This window comes from Myxocyprinus asiaticus, chromosome 1, assembly GCF_019703515.2.
Source record: "Myxocyprinus asiaticus isolate MX2 ecotype Aquarium Trade chromosome 1, UBuf_Myxa_2, whole genome shotgun sequence".
NCBI classification, from domain to species: Eukaryota; Metazoa; Chordata; class Actinopteri; order Cypriniformes; family Catostomidae; genus Myxocyprinus; species Myxocyprinus asiaticus.
In genome coordinates, this window is record NC_059344.1 from 44,890,509 (window position 1) to 44,913,123 (window position 22,615).

The window sequence follows — 22,615 nt, forward strand, 5'->3', positions numbered from 1 at the left end:
GTGAATCACCAAAAACACAAGAAGAAGAATGTGAAAGTTAAAGTGGACACTGACTGAGCAAGGAGGAGAATTTATAGTAAAAATTGACTTATATCTGTTTCTCACAGGTGATTTTGCTTCTGGAGACATGGATTTAACCACTGGAGTCGTATGGGATATTTTTATGCTGACTTATGTGATTTTTGGAGCTTCAAAATTTTGCCACCCATTCACTTGCATTATATGGACCAAAAGAGCTGAGAAATTCTTCTAAAAACGTCATTTGTGTTCTGCTTAATAAAGTAAGTCATACACATCTGGGATTGCATAAGGATGAGTAAATGATGAGATAAAGGAATAGTTCACCCAAAAATTTAAATTAAGACTGTAAACCTGTGATTCCTATTTACATTATTTTTTATAAGTGCTGTACATTATTAAATGCATACCTGTATTTTATGTTGTACTAGTCTGGTAATAACACTGAATACAAACACTGAAAAAATAAATAAATAAAAATAACTTTGTTTTAATATGCCATTTCATGAGATTAAAACATTGCGATTGATATCAGACCTCTAATTAATCATTATAAATAGAATTTATGTTCTGGATAATTGACTAATATTTTTCTGTAGAGATTTCTAAAACTGATATTATGTGGTGAAAACCACAGGTTATAAAGAAGTATAAAACATCCCCCCTCCCCCTCCTTTCTTTCTTTCAATACTCCTGTAGTGTGTTGTATCAGTGTAACAGAAGACCCATTTGTATGTTTCTTTTTATCTTCAGGTACTGTACTTACAGCTTGTCAAGTTCTTCCAGCCCATTTATCTCCCCAATTTGGAATGCCCAATTCCCAGTGTGCTCGAAGTCCTCATGGTGGCGTAGTGACTCGCCTAAATTCGGGTGGTGGAGGACGAATCTCAGTTGCCTCCACGTCTGAGACCATCAATCAGCACATCTTATCACGTGGCTTGTGGATCGCGTTACCGCGGAGACATAGTGCGTGTGAGGGCTTCACGCCATTCTCTGCGGCATCCACGCACAACTCACCACGTGCCCCACTGAGAGCGAACCACATTATAGCGATCAAGAGGAGGTTACCCCATGTGACTCTACCCTCCCTAGCAACTGGGCCAATTTAGTTGCTTAGGAGACCTGGCTGGAGTCACTCAGCACGCCCTGTATTCGAACTCGTGACTCAGCGGTGGTAGTCAACGTCTTTACTCGCTGAGCTACCCAGGCCCCCCTTCCAGCCCATTTTAATATATCCAGTAAGTACCTCTAATTTCACTGCCTGCTGTTGCCACCACATCAGCTTTGATCGATGTGATGCAGTTAGCCTGCAATTGAGCCTCAGCTATTTGAGGCTGCAATTCCTTCTCTGTCAACTGAAAATAAAGTCTATTGATATTTTTAATCTATGAGAATGCAGTTTAGCTCTGGCCTTCTCCATACTGTATCCGCTGTATCACTCTTGACATTTGGCACTACTTTTTCCACAAGCCTGCTTATTAGTTTCATTAGAGAGGGGCAAAAGGGATGTCTAGAGGACTCTGCAGTGTGACTTTGCCCTGCCATTCAATATACTTTTTCAATGTGAGACAGCAATAAAACTGTATTCCTTTTTAACAACTGCAACAAACAGGGCCAATATGGTACAGTAGGTAAATAGATGAAGAAACCTGCTGTTACTGTTTGATGTACAATGCAATTTCCCCCCATATATACTCTAAATAAATAAAGACCCTTGCACATATACTTTATATAAGCTGTGATCAGACACATGATAGAAGGACACGAGGCTGCAGTTTGCAATGCTGTATCTCTATAACCTAGGCTTGCAAACATGGGCCTGAACATGTTCCTCCCCCAAGGTCAGGCTGAACTTCCTGTCCTTTAGTTGCAACAGAAAGCGAGTTTAAACTCTAAGAGAGGTAATCCAGAGGGCAGGATAGGAGAGCCACACTCAGAGCACAGGGCACTTTAACAGAGACATATTAAGTCCCTTGTATCATGCTGCTACTTCTACACTGCTAACAGCACATTAAAAGCTGACAGGCGACCACTGACCCCTTGCGTCAGACCCAGCTATCCATTGATGTATTCTACTAGCACAGCTGGACACTGGCTCTTTATGAAGGGGATTTTGTCACATGCATTTTATGACAAGTGCCATATCTGGTCAGTGCCAGAGTGAACACACACATTCTGAGATATATACCCACCCACACCCACCCAGAGAGAGTTTGCAATGATAGTGTCACTGCCAAAGCAATTAAGTTGCCTGTCTCTTTAGATTTCAAGTGATGTGTGGATTTCCAGTGTTAAACTCCTACTTCAAAAGCACTTTGCAATGCCCACATGAAGACACTGAGAAGGATATGCCTCTCCCCACAAAACTGCTACTATAATGAGGATTGAAATAAATGATCCCCAGAGTTCCCCCTTCACTGACACTTCAGATATAGATGAGAGTGAGAATCAGGTCAATGCTGCTTTAAAGGTGCTATATGTAAGATTGACAACAAGCATTTGAAATGGGTACTGCAGTCCAAATTCAAAATATTGGAGAGTTGTCTGCCCCACCCCAGACTCGAAGCTCATGCGGGTTGCCAGAATGTTGACATGCAAATCAGCCAACTCAGCATCCGTTTTAAAGGATTTCTGGGCTTTAAGCTGTCTCCATCTTCCAAAGGCATCTCCAATATTTATCCTTGTTTATACTATGCCTCTGGTCATGGTGGTTTTTAGACGGATGGCGAGGCTTTTTAGGTCAGGTGGAAACTTGGACTCAAATTGGCGCTCAAGATGGTGCTGAGTATGGCTGCTGTGTTGCGAGCTCCGGCACAACATGGTAGTGTTTTGTTTGTTTTGTTCACAATTCTTATGTTTTTTGTCTTGGATGTTGTCTGCCTTATTGTCTACGCCAGACAAACACTTTTGGACATTGGTTCAGCAATTTCACACCGTAAACCGGACTTCAAATTCCTCAATGCCAACCCGCTGTTTACAAACACGCAAGCGGAGCCCTTTGTCTGGGCAGTCCGGACGTGGAAATGCAGGAGGAAAAGGGGAAACAGAGCCAGCCTTCTCATCAGAGTAAAACGCCGCGCAAATCGACCCCCGCTACCTAGTATTCTACTGGCAAATGTTCAGTCTCTGGATAACAAGCTCTGCAAGCTGAAAGCGCGGATCTCTTTCCAACGAGAGACGAGGGACTGCTGCATTATCTGCCTAACAGAAACTTGGATGTCTGCGGAGATTCCAGACTCAGCCATTGAACCTGAGGGGTTCTCCGTGCACCGAGCGGACAGAGAGAAAGACCTCTCAGGTAAAAGCAGAGGTGGTGGTGTATGTTTTATGATCAACAAATCCTGGTGTGATCAGAGGAACGTACATTCTATCAAGTCTTTCTGCTCTCCTGATATGGAATTTCTCATGCTTCTGTGTCGACCATTCTGGCTACCGAGGGAATTCACAGCGGTCATTATCAAAGCTGTGTACATCCCCCCACAAGCCAACACAGACCGGGCACTGTATGGGAGTATAAGCGAGCAGGAAACCGCGCACCCTGAGGCCGCGTTCATTGTGACCGGGGACTTTAATAAAGCCAGTTTCAAATCAGTTGCACCAAAATACCACCAGCACATTAGTTTCAACACACGAGGGGACTGGGTTTTGGACCATTGTTACTCTCCCTTCTGGGATGGCTACAAATCCCTCCCCCACCCACCATTTGGCAAATCGGACCACTCTTCCATTCTGCTTCTGCGCGCTTACAGGCAGGAACTGAAACAGGAAGCACCCACCCTCAGAACGATCCAGTGCTGGTCGGACCAATCAGACTCTACGCTACAGGACTGTTTTGATCACACAGACTGGGAGATGTTCCGGTCCGCCTCTGATGACGACATCGAGCTTTACGCTGATAGCGTAATGCGTTTCATCAAAAAGCGCATGGAGGACGTCGTTCCGACCAGAACAACACGGATCTATCCAAACCAGAAGCCATGGATAAATAGCGATGTTCGCGCGGCACTTAATGTGCGGCCTCCGCTTTCAATTCCGGGAATGCGGAGGAGCATAAACAAGCCAGTTATGAGTTATCAGAACAGCAAAACGCCAGTACAGGGACAAGATTGAAGGACAGTTTAACACCACCAACTCTAGAAGCATGTGGCAGGGAATTAACATCATCACGGACTTTAAAGGGAATAAAAACTCCGCCATGAACACCGCTGCCTCTCTTCCGGATGAGCTAAATACTTTTTATGCTCGTTTTGAGGGAAATAACACCGCCCTTGCGGAGAGAGAGCTCTCGCGGCCGAAGCTACAGAGGTTAGTTCACTCTCCGTCTCTGTAGCGGATGTAACCTGATCCTTCCGACGGGTGAATATCCGCAAAGCCGCGGGCCCAGAAGGCATTCCGGGACGTGTCATCAGAGTGTGCACGAACCAGCTGGCTGGTGTTTTTACAGACATTTTCAACCTTTCCCTCTCTTTGTCTGTAGTCCCCACATGCTTTAAAATGTCCACCATTGTGCCTGTTCCAAAGCAATCAAATATAACTTGCTCAAATGACTGGTGTCCTGTTGCTCTGACCCCCATCATCAGCAAATGCTTTGAGAGACTAATCAGAGATTACATCTGCTCTGTGCTGCCTCTCTCTCTAGACCCATTGCAGTTTGCTTACTGCAACAACCGCTCCACTGATGATGCCATTGCATCTATACTACACACTGCTCTCTCCCACCTGGAAAAAAAGAACACTTATGTGAGAATGCTGTTTGTAGGCTACAGCTCAGCATTCAACACCATAGTGCCCTCCAAGCTAGATGAGAAACTCCGGGCTCTGGGCTTAAACAGCTCGCTGTGCAGCTGGATCCTGGACTTCCTGTCAAGCAGACGCCAGGTGGTTAGAATAGGCAGCAAAATCTCCTCATCACTGACTCTCAACACTGGAGCCCCACAGGGCTGTGTTCTCAGCCCACTCTTGTATTCCTTGTACACACATGACTGTGTGGCAACACATAGTTCCAATGCAATCATTAAGTTTGCTGATGACACGACGGTGGTAGGTCTGATCACTGACAATGATGAAACAGCCTACAGAGAGGAGGTGCACACTCTGACACACTGGTGTCAGGAGCACAACCTCTCCCTCAATGTCAGTAAGACAAAGGAGCTTGTGGTGGACTTCAGGAGAAAAGACAGAGAACACAGTCCCATCACCATCAATGGAGCACCAGTGTAGAGAGTCAGCAGCTTCAAGTTCCTGGGTGTCCACATCACTGAGGAACTCACATGGTCCATCCACACTGAAGTTGTTGTGAAGAAGGCTCATCAGCACCTCTTCTTCCTGAGACGGCTGAGGAAGTTTGGAATGAACCGCCTCATCCTCACATGGTTCTACACCTGCACTGTAGAGAGCATCCTGACTGGCTGCATCTCCGCCTGGTACAGCAATAGCACAGCCCACAACCGCAAAGCACTGCAAAGGGTGGTGCGAACTGCCAGACACATCATCGGAGGTGAGCTTCCCTCCCTCCAGGACATATATACCAGGCGGTGTGTGAAAAAAGCTCGGAGGATCATCAGAGACTCCAGCCACCCGAGCCATGGGCTGTTCTCACTGCTACCATCAGGCAGGCGGTATCGCAGCATCAGGACCCACACCAGCCGACTCCATGACAGCTTCTTCCCCCAAGCAATCAGACTTTTGAACTCTTGATCTCCCATGATCAAAATACATCAGCACTGCACTTTTTTACTCTTACTCTTATATCTCACACCGGACTGTCATAAATTATATTATTATTATATTATATTCTCTCTTAACAACTTACTATCAACAGACAGCCTGAATGTCAATACAGTACAATACAACCTACTGTACATTCTATAAATACTACTATATATACTTTTTTTTTATTTTTATTGAATAATGTGTATCTATATTGTGTGTATTGTATACTGTACAGTGTATGTTATTATTTGTATATTGTTGTGTGTAAGAATGTGTATATTAGACTTTAAATTGTGCTGTGTTAATTTGATGTTATTGTAAATTGGTATATGTCTCATCACTGTCACGACTGCTATGTTGATCGGAACTGCACCCAAGAATTTCACACACCATTGCACTTGTGTATATGGCTGTGTGACAATAAAAGTGATTTGATTTGATTTGATTTTAACTGTTATCTCTGATCCAGTTCATCTGCTGGCCTCCATGGCTGCAAACTTGTTCAAATCTGGCCACCCGGCGGTGTCGAAATACTATTGGTGAGTGGGAAGTGGGCGGGATCACACAAGCCAAAACATAAACAGAAATTCCGGCCCGGAATGGAAACTTCAAAGTAGAATATACTGGCTGTAGCATTGTTATTGGAGAAGCCAGTATTTCAAATTAGCATGTTTCCTAATTCTCTAATGACATATTATGGTCATTTTATGATTTAGTACAGTAAAAATATTACATACAGCCCCTTATATATGCATGTATATACTGTATCTTAAGCCTTTTCCATGCGATTTATTGATTTTCTCATTCTAACATCCACAGACCTAATGAAGGCCTTTGATTTTTTTGATTGTGTAACCTTTCCATTTATGGCACCACGCTCTGATGTCATCTATCTTTCCATGATGAATCATGAATCTCAGAGGACTTAATACATTTGAATAAATTGCCTTTTTCTGGTATTGATTAGTAGCAGAAAGGAAGAAGCTGTGGCATTTGGTCTTAAAACATTGGATAGAAATGGCATCATATTTGATTGGTTTGTACAATTAAAGGCTGAATTAATGAGCAGAGATAAGACACCCTCCTGGACCATGGTGATCATAGAGTATGTGTCTCATCCATGCCCCTTAAGCTCAATATACAACTGCTGTGCCCTTGAACAAGTCACAAAGCCATCAAATGTCTCATGGACACTGATGTTTTGTTGGCCTTGTCCTTTTCTACAAAACCTGAAAAACTCCAGCCAACTTATACTCACTTTCTACAAGTTGTGAAAAGAAACAGAATTCAACAGTCCATGCCTTGAAGTTATAATTAGTTGTAGTCAAACTGGCTTGTGTTATCACAGGAAGTAATCTTGTCTTCAATCTTCTTCAATTTACAGGAAACAGATAAACAGAATTCACTTTCGGGATGTTATTTGCCTCATACAAATGAACAAGTCAGTGGCATCACAACAGCAAATGGCAGTAAGTATTACATAAATACAGTGTAAGAGCAAATCAGTTAGATACATTCAGAGACAATACTGGATGAGACGAAATATATTTTATGAATGAGAGAAACTGTAATGCTGAATATTGTGGCTGATCTTACAGTCAAAATAGCCAATCTCCTTTCTGATAGAGACTTAGCCTGTCAGTTTACTCGAGAATGTGCCATTTAGCATTCGCTAGACCAGCCTGAAAAACAGTTGTATTTTATTTTTAATTTTTCGTGTGTGATCTGAGCTAAAGAAACACAATTTATAGTACCATTGTTTTGAGATTTTACTGCTGATTTGAAAAATGTTATTTGATCACAGTCTTGACTTACCATTTTGGAGATTTCAGTCTTTCCCTGTTCAAGTAGATGGGAGCTCTAATTTTATGCTGCTTACATAGAAAATGGCTGCCAGGAGGCCTTACGAATAACCTCACTTGCAGTGTCCTGATATGCCTAAAAAAGACTTTGGAACATTACACTGCATGAAGAACGAAAATGTTTTCCCTGCACATATAATACAAAATACGGTATGTGTTTATTTGTGTCGTTCCATAAACAATGATAAAAATATAGCCTCGCAGATCATGCTGACACACACAAACAAAAAATGTGCCAGCTGCTAATTTTAAATAATCTCTACTCCTCTGCTTTTATTAAGATGCAGATCTTGTCTTGGTCCCAGATTGTGCTCAAGGGCAATAATGTGCATCTCTCCCTTCAATAGCACATCACCCACAGACTCAATAATGCATTAACATCCAATTAACTGGGACTTAAAAGTGGCTTTGTAATTGACAGAAGGCGTGGTGACATCGAGATGGGATGCTATTATCTAAATGGAAATCTTAGAGACAAAGCTAAAACAAAGATAGTGATAAAACAGTTGAGTTATTGTCAAACGAGTTGTGATTTTTTATTTTATTTTTTTTATCTCAATATGAATTACTCTCCCTGACCTTTCTTTGCAGCCCTATTATACTGATTAATGGGTGTGATAGAAATAAGTTTAGTGAATGCACTGTTGCATCATAAAAATATATGCAGTTGCATTGCATCCATCCAAAAACATGGTTTTCATTCTAAAAAAACAGTTATAAAACTTTCATATATGGCAGAATTGAAAATTCAGTTTGGCTCAGAGGCAATGTTCTTCTATGAATAAGTTTTTTTTATTTATTTATTTTTTTTTATTATCTAATGTTTATCTAATGTTTATTTTGCACAGACAGTTTAAAGAATTAGCAGATCCTGAATTAGTTATGCAGCTGATGCTGCTTCACCCGTCTGATATGTTCTTCCTCTGTCAGCACAGGTGACCGATCAGCAGCACAGGGACAATGTCATCAGATGCTCCAGGGAAAGAGAAAGCAAGCAGAAACCCAGATAAGGTCATCCCTGCCATTCAACAATTTCACGCCGTGCTCGGTTCAGATGTCACAGTCCGATAAGCTGTCACCGATGCCAGTTCTTTTAACTCTTAACCAGATGCTTGGCTGGCCCCTTCACTCCCTCCCCAATGCACTCGGGATGTCTCAAGCAGCACAGTGATGGGACAGGGCAGCACTGCCTCTGGGACTTTCTGCACTGATGCGAAGCTGACGGCCTGATCTCAGGACAAAGGTCTTTGTCTTTAAGCGAAGTCTGGGAACTTTGTTCACTTTACCAACACTGTCTGGGGATTGCAAAGAGACAAGGATGTCTGGTAAAGAAGAAAGAATAAACCACGTATGAAACAATGTTTTTATACCCTTGGGTTAGACAGGGTAGACAAGGATATGTACAGTTTGGGCCCATCCAAAAGCTTCAAAGGAATGAAACATAAAATAAACGCTTTTTGGTAATATTTCCCCATTCAATTTAGGTTCTAATTATTTTTATCTTGCATTAAATGTTCTGCATTTGTTAGAGCGACATGCTTTTTTTTTTTAGGATAACTTGCTTAGCACATCCAAATGTAGCAGTAGGTGGGTGCCCCGCTTGATATTTACCACAGGAGTGGATAGTTAATTAGTTTTGCTCCACGGGGGTATAAATAAGCCGTATGTTTGCCACCTGGAAGTGCGTCACCATCATCACATTGCTGCGTTTTCGAAGTGGCCCGTGGGTGCTTGAGAGGTATGAGCTGTTAGCTGTTTGGCTATATTTCAGGCTAGCTTAGGTGTCCGAATTGGATCATATGGTTATCTGTTTTAGTGGGCTGAGGAAATATCCTGTGAGGCATTTGGACTGCCTGTTTCCACTCGGAAGCGTTATCATCTGTATTTGTGTACAAGGTATCCATTCGCTCCAGGTATGCTCTCTCTCTCTCTCTCTCTCACTCTGACGCTGAATTCCCTCTTCACTCATGGCTGTTCGCTGAGTTACTGTTATGTATTTTCTCTTCTATGTTTTCTTCTAGTTGAGATTGGAGTGTTCCTGTATGTCTAGAAATGTCACGAACCCCCGGTGGGCTGACGATTGACCATCGGCTGACTGTGTTGCTGATCTTACCGATTCTCTAGCCATTTTACGGGCTTCTCCAGATTAGGATGACATAGTGAATTAAATACACTTGTGCGGCGTGTTCTTGTGCCCTGCTGGATACTCATCATTGTCCTGAACTTCCTGGAATGAGTTTACTTATTTTGCATAATTATTTCCCTTTTTTTGTATTTATCTGTTTGTTTTTTATGTATGTGTCCTATCTGGCCTAGGTGGCTCTGAATTATTATTTTGAGCTTTGTGTGTTTATTTTGTTTTTGTTCATGGTTCAAGTGAATTGTCTGGTTTATGTGTTTCTTTTTGATTTGTCTTGATTGCATTGTGTTTTGTTCCTATTAATTTTCTTTGTTTGTTTGTGGCTTCATTGATTATGTGTGTGTTTGATAATTAATCATTTGGTTGATTCTTTTTCTTTCTGTCTTGAAGTGTGTGTGTGTGCTTGTCAGCGCTGAGTAGTGCACTGAGCCCGAGGCCTCGGCTGATGATCTACGGGCCGAGAGCGAGCAGAGGAACTTGGGTTGGATGATTACGTTCCAGCTCGAACTGCTAGGGTTTTCCTTTTGTATGTTTTTTTTTTGTTGTGATTGTCATACTTCTCTGTGATTCCTACATACATGGCTTTTTCTTCATCATGTGAAGTCATTTGAGTATGTGGAGTGTATTGTTTATGTGCAGGTACATGTGAGCAGTTTGTATGCATGCAATTGGTTTTGTTTTTGCTTCTTTCATTGCAGAATTGGGGCAGTAAGAGTAGGGAAGCAGGCTTCTCTTTTTTTCCCCCCTCCTAGTGGTGGTACTTCTCACTGATTGCTGTGCCCTATATCGAGGTCCAGGGTGCCTTGTGTGGTGTGAGTGCATGATTAGATGCTGTGCTCCGTTGTAGGAGATTTAAGTGACACCTTTGGTGGGTGATTTTCAGCTGCCGGCCCCAAATTCTGCCAAGTGTGTTTATTGGGTTGACTTATTTCTTTTGTGCATGAGTGTTTGTTTTTCTTGAGTTGTGTGTGTTTTGGTTTTTCTTTGTGTGTGTGTGTGTTTTTTAACATTCTTTGGAGTCCAGACATGATGGCTGGTTGAGTTTTTAATGCTCTGCTGTCTATTAAATAAATTATTTTTTTGGTATTTCTTGACTCACGTCTCATGCCTTTCCCAATCCGGATGAACCTGTGAGCCTTGTGTCTCAAGTAAGGGCAATTCCCCAGGTAATAGGCTTGGGGTGGCGTAGTCGGACCACTGAGGTGCGGAGTCATTGTCGCACTTGTAATTCTGTTTTCCCTCTTTTACCATCCACATCCCATCTCATCATTATTTTTCCCCTTTTGTTTATTTTAGCATTATTGTTTTTTGCTCCTTTTTCTATTTATCCCATCCCCCCCACCCCGACTCGCCACACAAACATGCAGTAGATTAATCGTAGTGTAATCCTGTAAAACTTGAAAGTAATGAGGAGTTACCATACCATACTAGGCAAAGGCATATCATTTTATTGGATTAATGATCTGTCAGTAAATTCAGCATCTAAATTCAACAGCTAATCTGATTCAGATCCCTTCTGCACAGGTAGTGCTTAAACCGGAGGATGTCTTTTTAATTACCTTTAATTGTTTGAATGTACAGACAGATGATTAATTATGTTTATTATGCACTCAGGGAAGAATATTTGTGCATTTGATCTTGCTGGCACTAATGCGATGATGGCCCAATTGATTTTGAGGGTATGTTGCCCTACAAAGTGTGTCTGCAAGGTTAATATTTGGCACAAATTAATTTGATTGTATACACATAAATCACACAAAGCAATGTTTATACTTTAGGATCTTGGATTTCAGAAAATTAGAAATTTCACTGCACAACACCTAATTAAGAAACTGACAGTAAATTTACATTTAGCAGACGCCTTAATACAAAGTGACTTATAAATGAGGAGTGAGTTACATTTATGCATTTGGCAGATGCTTTTATCCAAAGCGACTTACTTATTACAGGGACAATCCCCCTGGAGCAACCTGGAGTTAAGTGCCTTGCTCAAGGACACAATGGTGGTGGCTGTGGGGATTGAACCAACAACTTTCTGCTTACTAGTTCAGTGCTTTAGTCCACTACACCACTCCATACAAATAGATGGAGTTACAGTTACAAATGAGGACGTCCAAAAAATGAACATGAACCAAATAATACAATAAATATACAAGACTTAAATGCAGGAAAACAAACAAACAAAAAAACAAACATTTATTTTATTCAAAAGTATAAATGAAATGGACAAAAGTACTCTATGCAAATCAAGTAAATTATGTTATGAAACCAGTGTTTGAATTGGTGTAGGGTGTGTGGGCCATATAAGAACAAAACAAATTGAACTTAGGGGGTCCCAAGACCTTAGACTCTCTGAAAACGTTCAAATACTTTATGCAAAACATTTGTGTGATTCATTCTGTTTGATCTAGTGACAGTCCATTGCCAGGCATTAAGGCCCTCTCCACACAGATTATCCAAGCTGTTAAGTACAATACAGCTAACATTAAAGCAGTAATTTCTTCCTACCTGTTCAGTCATTTATCTTACTTCAGCTCTGCCAATTTAAAGCTCCTCGTCTGCATATTCTGCCTGCTAATTGAGTAAAAATACACACCAATTACAGTCTGATTACTGCATATCACCTCTCAAGAGCAGCTCTGTAAATCAAGTAAGACTGCTTTATTGCATTTCCAAATGTAAATCTTCCAATGCTTTTTCTTCTATGAGATTTATGAGGGAGTTCTCTGACTCATCTGTAACAGGTTTGTTCCAGAGGGACTCTTCTTGCAGTTATGTAGTTAAAGTTGCTTCACTTAAAAATGGCTGCTTAATGACAAGTTTTCAAGTACATATGTAGGCATATATCACTGACATGTAAAATTAATTATTAATTGCATCCTTTAAAAAAGCAAATAAAAATAATAATAATCTACATCAAATATGTAGTAATTCTCAGCTGTACATAGGTATGATTGATGTAAAATTGTTAATTTGTGCAGTAAGAAGTGCAAGCAAGCAATTAAGAGCATGTTGGGAATGCATCTATACACTATTTGGAATATTAATAAGGATTAAAAAAACATAATATTGTTGGGACTCATGTACTCAGATATGAGACAGAGGCAGGCCTACATATAGTCATAAAGCCTGACTAAGGCCTGCATACAGTCATAAAGCCTGATAACAAAAAAATAAAGGGAGTCCAAAACAGACTACAGATCCCATGAAGCCTTGCTCACTTTACACCTATGTGTGAAATTCTGAAGGATCGAACTCTCAACTCCTATTGGATGAGGCACACGACAGAACGCGTCCCTCAACCATGACATCATCGGGAGTATAAAAACCTCTTTCTGGGCGTTACTTCCAGCGACAGTGTGTACCGCGACTAGTTGCAGCTCTGCTGCTCCCAGGTGTAGCCTCGTTGCCCAAGGAAGTAACGTACACACCTGAAACTTTGGCCATACAATCTCCATCTCGCTGGATGAGTTGAGATTTCTCCGTGTTCCACCCAGCATGCTAACGGATCCGAGGGAGCCTGCTGAGCAATCTGCGTCTTCACCCTTTTGCCTGCAGAAGTTAAGAAAGAAGATTTCTCTTACTTCTTCAACCGAGTCGACTTCGCTGTTTTTCTCCGCTGACCCACCGCGAATCAGCTGCCGTACCGCCCACCGACAGAGCGAGGAAACGGGCTCCCATCATACTCAGCAGTCGTTGAGTCTGTCCTCTGCACTTCAATAACTGTCTGGTTTGGTTCGACTTTGAAATCAGACATCAGAAGACTACAAAGGACAGTTCGGACTGCTGAGAGGATTATTGGTTGCCCCCTGCCCCCCCTTCAAGAACTATACACTTCCAGAGTGAGGAAAAAGGCAGGAAAAATCACTCTGGACCCCACTCACCCTGCCCACTACCTTTTTGAACTGTTGCCTTCTGGCCGACGCTTCAGAGCTCTGAGCACCAGAACCGTCAGGCACAGGAACAGTTTTTCCCTCAGGCTATCCATCTCATGAACAGTTAAATTGCCCCATTGAGCAATAACTATGTGCAATACACAGTTTAGTCTTTCTTATATTTATCCAACACATCCAACCTCTTCTGCCATTTCATTCCTCTGAGAGAGAAAAAAAAAAAAAAAAAAACATTTGCACTGTACATAACAGGTTTGTATTTACACTGTACATAACATATTGTATTAGATTTGCACTACCCATGTGTATGTATGTATGTATGTGTGTGTCTAATTGTATTGTAATGTGTGTGTATAATTAGTTTTTTTTTTTTTTTTTTTTTTATCTATGTCTTGCTGCTGTTTTTGTATTGTTGTACACTGGAAGCTCCTGTTAACAAGACAAATTCCTTATATGTGTATGCATACTTGGCAATAAAGCTCATTCTGATTCAGAGTAGTATTAGGATCCATGTGCAGATTTATTGTAAACAACAGAGGATATATATATATATATATATATATATATTAATAACAGTCCAAGGAAATAATCCAAAACAGTAGAAACATGCAGAGGTCGGTACACAGGGAAATCAGTCCAAAGGGGTAAATAATCCAATATCGGAAGACTGGCGAGAGATCAAAGCACAGGGAGATCAGTCCAATCAATACATCAAATCCAAATTGCAAGGCCGAATAAACAGAATCCAAAACACAGCAGGGTCAAACACAGAAGATATAAGTCATATAATGAATGCTTGCCAGGGCAGAACAATACTTGGCATTGATCCTATAGCATTCAGTGCTTAAATAGTCCACAGGTGATTAAACTAATGAGAAACAGGTGTGACAGTTTTAGAATTCGGGTGAAGGAGCCCTCTGGTGACGTTCAGGAGAAGTGACTCATTCCAAGGGTGTTACAATAATAAATGCCTAATACATTGTGCACTGTAATTCAAGGAGCATCATCTGCGTAAAACATTAGAGGCATTTCAGCAATGCAAGTAAAAGGAAGTTAAAGACTGCTTGAACACACACACAAAAGTTTTTTTTTTTTTTTTTTTCTGTGAAATTAGTGTAATAGCATGTAGGTACACCTGAGGTCCAAATGAAAAGGAGCAGGAAAAAAGTACCGATTTCTCACATGTGTGGAAGCACTTACTAAAAGTGAGATGAAATGAAAAAATACAATGAAAAAAGAAAGAAGGAAGGAAAGGTAAAAAAAAATCTGAATGATCCATGAACATAAAAGTAATGTAGTAAAATGCTTTTAGATCCATGGAAGCTGGTCTTATTAGTCTATCCTCGCTAACTGGGGAAGGTTTGCCTCCGACAAAGGCATACACACAATGTGGGAGATTATCAGATCTTACTACACCAATGATCCTGTGCTTATTTAGAATCAGAATCAGAATGAGCTTTATTGCCAAGTGTGCTCACGTACACGTCTTTTTTTTTTTTTAGTGATAGGAGAAACAAGTACACACAGAACATTACAGTGAGACACAGAATATAAAACAAGTTAAAAGTATAAATAGATATACAAAAAATAGGACATATAGAATGGCGTATGTACATGTGCAAGTGGTAATATATGTGCAAGGTAGGGGTATGTACAGTTATTGAATTAAATATGAGTGAATTTACATATATACCTGAGATATTTATTTACATTATTACACTATGGGGAGTCCTGAAGGCAGTTTGATTGTTCATGTGGTAAATGGCCTGAGGGTAAAAACCGTTCTTGTGCCTGGATATCCTGGCGCTGAGTGCTCTGTAGCGCTGGCCAGAGGGCAACAGTATAAAGAGGGAGTGGGCAGGGTGTGTGGGGTCCAGAGTGATTCTACTTGCAAGTTCCCTCACTCTGGAGATGTACAGGTCTTGGAGGGTGGGCAGGGGGGCACCAATAAACCTCTCAGCAGTCTTGACTGTCCGTTGTAGTTTCCTTCTGTCTGATTTGGTTGAATCAAAGATGTACAAATATGTTATAGATGTACACAGGACAGACTCACTGACGGCAGAGTAGAACTGTGTAAGCAGCTCCAGTGGAAGAAGTACAGTTGTTGATTCTCCACAGAGTGAGGGGGTGGTGTCTTGTACCTGGTGATGTCCTTCAGGCCTCTCCTCACAGATGCAGGATCGCTGGCTGAAAACTGTTTTTCAGCATCCACTTTGGCATGACGAAACTATCTGAGTTTTGCTGTAAACCATGGTTTATCGTTATTGAATGGTAAAAATGTCCTAGTAGGGATGCACATATCCTTACAGAAACTGATATGATGTCACAAATATCTGTGAGCTCATCCAGGTCTGTGGCAGCAGCTTCAAAAACACTCAAATCAGTGCATTCAAAAGGCTTGTGTTCCAGCTCTGCTTCATTGGTCCATCTCTTTACAGTCCTTACTACAGGCTTAGCTGATTTTAGTTTCTGCTTGTAGGTCGGGAGAAGATAAACCAGACAGTGATCAGAGAGTCCTAAATCTGCACGTGGGACAGATTGATATGCATCCTTTACAATGGTGTAGCAGTGGTCCAGTATATTTCTGTCTCTGGTGGGGCATGTGATGTGTTGTTTGTATTTTGACAGTTCACGGGTGAGGTTAGCTTTATTAAAATCTCTCAGAATAATGATAAGAGAGTCTGGGTGTTGTTGCTTCGTGTCTGTGATGTGATCAGCCAGCTGTTGCAGCGCTGCATTCAGGCATGCTTGTGGCGGGATATAAACACTCACCAGAATAAACTAGGAAAACTCCTGCGGCAAGTAGAAAGGCTTACAGTTGATGAAGAGCGCTTCTAAATTAGGACAGCACATCTTATTCAATGCAGTTACATCTGTACACCAACTTTCGTTGATGTAAAAGCATGTCCCGCCGCCTCTTGATTTCCCCGATGATTCAGCAACGCGATCCGCTCTGAACAGCTGGAAGCCTGGCAGATGTAACGCACTGTCCGGGATGGCTTCATTCAGCCAGGTTTCCATGAAACACAGAACAGCAGAGTTAGAAAATTCCTTATTTGTTTGAGTGAGCAGAAGCAGTTCGTCCATTTTGTTGGCGAGGGAGCGGACATTTTGGAGTTGTCATGTTGCATATGCATGTTTGAAGACATGTGTCCAGCCATCTGGTAATGATTTCAATGGAAAATCTTTCCTTAGTAAATCAATATCTGTCCAAGGCACACACTGCATACCAATGCTCTTAGGTTTAGAAGCCAGCACAAGGAAAGTTTTATTTGTAAGAAAATGTGTATACTGCAGAGGGCAGGTTATGTAAGGATACATATGCAAATAAATGAATGAATGAATGAATGGCCTTGGATTGAAAGATGAGTTACAATTAACAAAACATTTATACAGTACAATATATATATATATATATATATATATATATATATATATATATATATATATATATATATATATACTATATGGCCAAAAGTTTGTGGACACCCCCTTCTAATTAATGAATTTGGTTACTCCACTAAATCCAGTAAAGAAAAATCTTAATGTTTCTTTATGTAATGGCTTGGGCTTTGTGTGCTTCCAAATTTGTGGCAACTGTTTGGGGATAGCCCTTTTCTGTTCCAGCATGACAATGCCCCTGTGAACAAAGTGAGGTCCATAAAGAAGTGGTTTACTGTGTCTGCCGTAGAAGAAATTGACTGGCCTGCACAAAGCCCAGACCTGAACCCCACTGATCACTTTTGGGGTGAACTGGAACAGCAACTGTAAGTCAGGCCCCATCAACCAACATCAGTTACTGACCTCACTGATAGCCTTATGTCTGAATGAGAGCAATTCCCTGCAGCCATGTTACTACATACAGTATAGTGGAAAGCCTTCCCAAAAGAGTGGAAGCTGTTATTACAGCAAAGGGGGAAATTGATGCCTAAGGTTTTGAAATCAAATGTTCATCAAGCACATATGGTGTCCACAAACTTTTGGCCATATAGTGTATAAACTAAATAAAAGAAACGTCCTCTAATTTTCAATTGCTTTTATTTTCAGCAAACTTAACATGTGTAAATATTTGTATGAACATAAAAAGATTCAACAACTTAGACATAAACTGAACAAGTTTCACAGACATGTGACTAGCAGAAATGGATTAATGTGTCCCTGAACAAAGGGGGGATCAAAATAAAAAGTAACAGTCAGTATCTGTTGTGGCCACCAGCTGCATTAAGTACTGCAGTGCATCTCCTCCTCATGGACTGCACCAGATTTGCCAGTTCTTGCTGTGAGATGTTACCCCACTCTTCCATCAAGGCACTTGCAAGTTCCCAGACATTTCTGGGGAGAATGGCCCTAGCCCTCACCCTCCGATCCAACAGGTCCCAGATGTGCTCAATGGGATTGAGATCCAGGCTATTCGCTGGCCATGGCAGAACACTGACATTCCTGTCTTGCAGGAAATCACACACAGAACGAGCAGTATGGCTGGTGGCATTGTCATGCTGGAGGGTCATGTCAGGATGAGCTTGCAGGAAGGGTACCGCATGAGGGAGGAGGATGTCTTCCCTGTAACGCACAGCATTGAGATTGCCTGCAATGCCAACAAGCTCAGTCCGATGATGCTGTGACACACCGCCTCAGACCATGACGGACCCTCCAACTCCAAATCGATCCCACTCCAGAGTACAGGCCTCAGTGTAATGCATATTCCTGCGATGATAAACGTGAGTCCGACCATCACCCCTGGTGAGACAAAACCGCAACTCTTCAGTGAAGAGCACTTTTTGCCAGTCCTGTCTGGTCCAGCGAAGGTGGGTTTTTGCCCAAAGGTGACATTGTTGCCGGTGATGTCTGGTAAGGACCCGCCTTACAACAGGCCTCCAAGCACTCAGTCCAGCCTCTCTCAGCCTATTGCGGACAGTCTGAGCACTGATGGAGGGATTGTGCATTCCTGGTGTAACTCGGGCAGTTGTTGTTGCCATCCTGTACCTGTCCCGCAGGTGTAATATTCGGATGTACCGATCCTGTGCAGGTGTTGTTACACGTGGTCTGCCACTGCGAGGACGATCAGCTGTCCTCCCTGTCTCCCTGTAGTGCAGTCTTAGGCATCTCACAGTATGGACATTGCAATTTATTGCCCTGGCCACATCTGCAGTCTTCATGCCCCCATGCAGCATGCATAAGGCATGTTCACACAGATGAGCAGGGACCCTGGGCATCTTTCTTTTGGTGTTTTTCAGAGTCAGTAGAAAGGTCTCTTTAGTGTCCTAAGTTTTTATAACTGTGACCTTAATTGCCTACTGTCTGTAAGCTGTTAATGTCTTAATGACCACAGGTGCATGTTCATTAATTGTTTATGGTTCATTGAACAAGCATGGAAAACATTGTTTAAACCCTTTACAATAAAGATCTGTAAAGTTATTTGGATTTTACAAAATTATCTTTAAAATACAGTGTCCTGAAAAAGGGACGTTTCTTTTTTTGCTGAGTTTATTTACAGTATATATACAGTGACTCACACGAGCTTCATCTGATCTGTGACAGCTATATATGTGGTTTTGAAAGTTCTTTATTAAACTGAAAGTGACCCGGTATAACTGACATACTTCTTGATTAAATGACAATCACTGTTACATGTACGTATGCATTGTTCACGTTCACACAGTACTGTCACAGAAAGCACTAGATGCAAACGAAGCCTAGAGTTATTTGTTGCTGTAGAACTAAAGAGATTTTGATGTTTAGAGGGAGGAAGTTCAGAGGAGTTCAGGGGAGCTGTATATAATAAAAATAAATGATTGATAATGTAAATGGTGAGAATCCTTTTGCAGTAACAAAGAGCTTAGTTACATTATCTCTGGAATCTCTGTCCTGGATTGTCTCTGCACAAACATTTTCATCTCAGGCAGCCACACTGGAAATATCACTGAACAATACCATCCATTGCATAGCCAGTTGGCTCATTTCTTTGTGGAAGACATACAGTACGCCAACTGTATATAATCCCAATTCAGCTGTCAACAACCATTTCATCTCTTATACAGTAACTTAAATTTATCTCTTCACAGAAGTTTCCACTGCTCCAGTCTGGGTAGCATTACAGCTCCTTGATCCTACAGCATGTCTGTCTGGCCCGATTAACTGGCAGGCATGGAGGTTGTTATTGCGCTTTAATGCAACACTACTTCAACTCACCTGATACCCTGGAACTCAAAGGTCAAGCCAGGGCCAGATATCTATTAGACCCGGGCACTTCTCAGAGCCCCTCTTCTGGCAGATCAAGCTGTGCACTGAAATGAAAATAGATGTGTTGCAAAGGCTCAACACTAACTTCAAAGCAGTGCCTTAAGGTTGAGTTTGACATATCAGAAATCTCACTCATGTCAATTTTTAAAGTGACAGAACAATGACAGGATGCCAAAGGGGCAGGAATGGGAGACATGCTGGATTTCAGAGAAAAGGAAGGCAGCCAGCAGGGATTTATGTTGCTATTCTGAGGTCAAGGGGTTACAGGAACACAGGTGGCAAGTGCTCTGACTGGTGTTCAGGGCCAATTATACCTCTCTCTGTTTAGCTGTCACTGACCCTACTGGCATGTTTCCCACATCAGCATAAAATCATCATCCCTGACACCAGATGTTAGAAACAGACAAATACGTTAATTGCAAAAAATAAAAAATAAAAAAAATAAAAAGCTTATCCTGATTACAGGTTAATCCAACATTAGTATTATTATTAATATTATTATTATTATTATTATTTTATTATTATTATTTTTTAATGGTTAGACCAAGTAGAAATAGATTCTGAAGGGAACAATTGCACATTTCCAATTTGTTTTATTTTTATTTTTATTTATTTTTGTTATTTTTTTATTTATTTTGTTATCTATCTAAAATCCAAAAAATAAAAAATAAAAAAGTGAGCATACCTGCGCTATATTTTACTTTTTATTTTAAGTACTTTATATTTATTTTACTGACTAAACTAATTCTTAAATCAATTTTTGATTGACTTTAAATGAAGAGTATCTTTTCTAAATTACAACTTGACAAACATACTAATTAGTATATCATAAAACTCTTCAGGGGGATTTCAAAGCCAACACTGATAATAACATAATGCTCCTCGTTATTTGCATAACATATTACAATGGGTTAAGTATCAGATACATTCCTTAAACATGTTTTAACTGCATTACCACTGACAATTGCTTATTGCCAGTTATCTGTGATTTAACAAACTTTTCATTATCAGGTAGTTTAATTGAAAGTGAAAAGTTTATCTCAAGCCCCTGCCAAGTGTTTTTAACTTGGCTTATTTTTTTAATTTTTTTTGCCAAATACTACATTAGGTCTGTGATTCTAAAGACAGGCATAATTGTAAATTGGTAGCGCAGCTCCTAATTTTACAGTAGCTACTGCTCACTCCAACATTTTCTTTGTTCAGACTAAAATGGACTGTTGGAAAGCTTTGTAAACACTACTGAATCCATTGTGTTTCATTCTTCTTTAAAACGTTCAATCCATTCTCTCTTTGCACTGCTCTGTGAGGTGCCAATTTAAAAACTAGCTCGGGAAGAAAGAAATTTAGTTCAATGAAGCATTACATATATTTTGTGATTGTTTGCTTTTCCATCCTGATGTGTTTGGGCTCATTTACAGTATATAGTGGGTGCATCTTGTGTTTTGTTTTGTTTTGTTTACTTTTTCTCCATTGGCACAGGGCATCATGACTTAAAAAGTTACACACATAACAAAGGTATAAACATTGGATTAGAAAATAAAAATGTATAGAATTATAGAATATTCATAGATATTCCAGTCATGTTTAATTTTTTCATTTTATTGTCACTTGATGTACAGTATAATGCTATATTTAAACTATAGTACAGTCATTTGTGAATAATTTAACACCTTTTAAGGCTAGCTATTAATATATTCTGGTAAACTATATTAATTATCATTTAATTATCATTTAATAATAATAATAATAATAATAATAATAATAATAATAATAATTATTATTATTATTATTATTATTAATAATGGGAATTGTAATTGTACACCTTCATACTGTTTCAAACCATATGAATTTCTTCAATGCAACACAATTAAAGAGATGCTAGATAGAACACCAGCCTTAGTCACCATTTACTGTCGCTGCATGTTTTTTTCCTCCATATTTTAAAAGGGAATGGGACTGGGTTCCACAAAATACACAAAGTCACACAGGTTTGGAAAATTATGAGGGCGGAAAATTTTGACAGAAAATTAATTCATGGTTGAACTATCACTTTAAGGACCCTTGTCAGATTTGGACGAATCTGTCAATTAGAAGAGAAGTTTGGAAACCAGTTTGTAGTAATTATTATGGTGAAAAAACATAAATATGTAATGCTGAATAAAACAAAACAAGATCATGCTTTATTAACACCTACTGTCACTATTTCAAGTCCTGTTGCTTTTTAAAGTCCTGTATGGATACTTAGATCAGTGTAGTTACAGTATTTTCAGTGTCGAAATAATTTAGATCATTAGTTCTGTACACTAAGGGTAAACTGCAACTAATCTCTGTACTTGGAAGCGTGTTGGGTTTATTTAAATTCAGAGCTCTGTTGTCCATGAGAAAAATGCGCCGCACCTGTCAAACGCAGAAATGCTGTGCAGGCGCAAACATACTGTCAGCTCGTGCTCCTGAAGTCAAGCATGCGATCCGCAAAGCATAAGACATTTACACTTAACGCAAATGTTTACATGGATTTAGGAACTGATATATTACAACACTGTTATAAAAATGTATACTTATAAACTGTGATCATAAGAACCCATAGTTACAGAATCACCCTTCAATGACAATGACACAGACAAGCCCGCATTATCATAATCACCAAAACTTACTGCGCTGCTATTTTAATCTTGAAATATCCACTTGTCTTGGTGTAAAATGAAGGCACTGCATGACAAAACTACACTTTTTCGTGGTGTGGAGTGAAG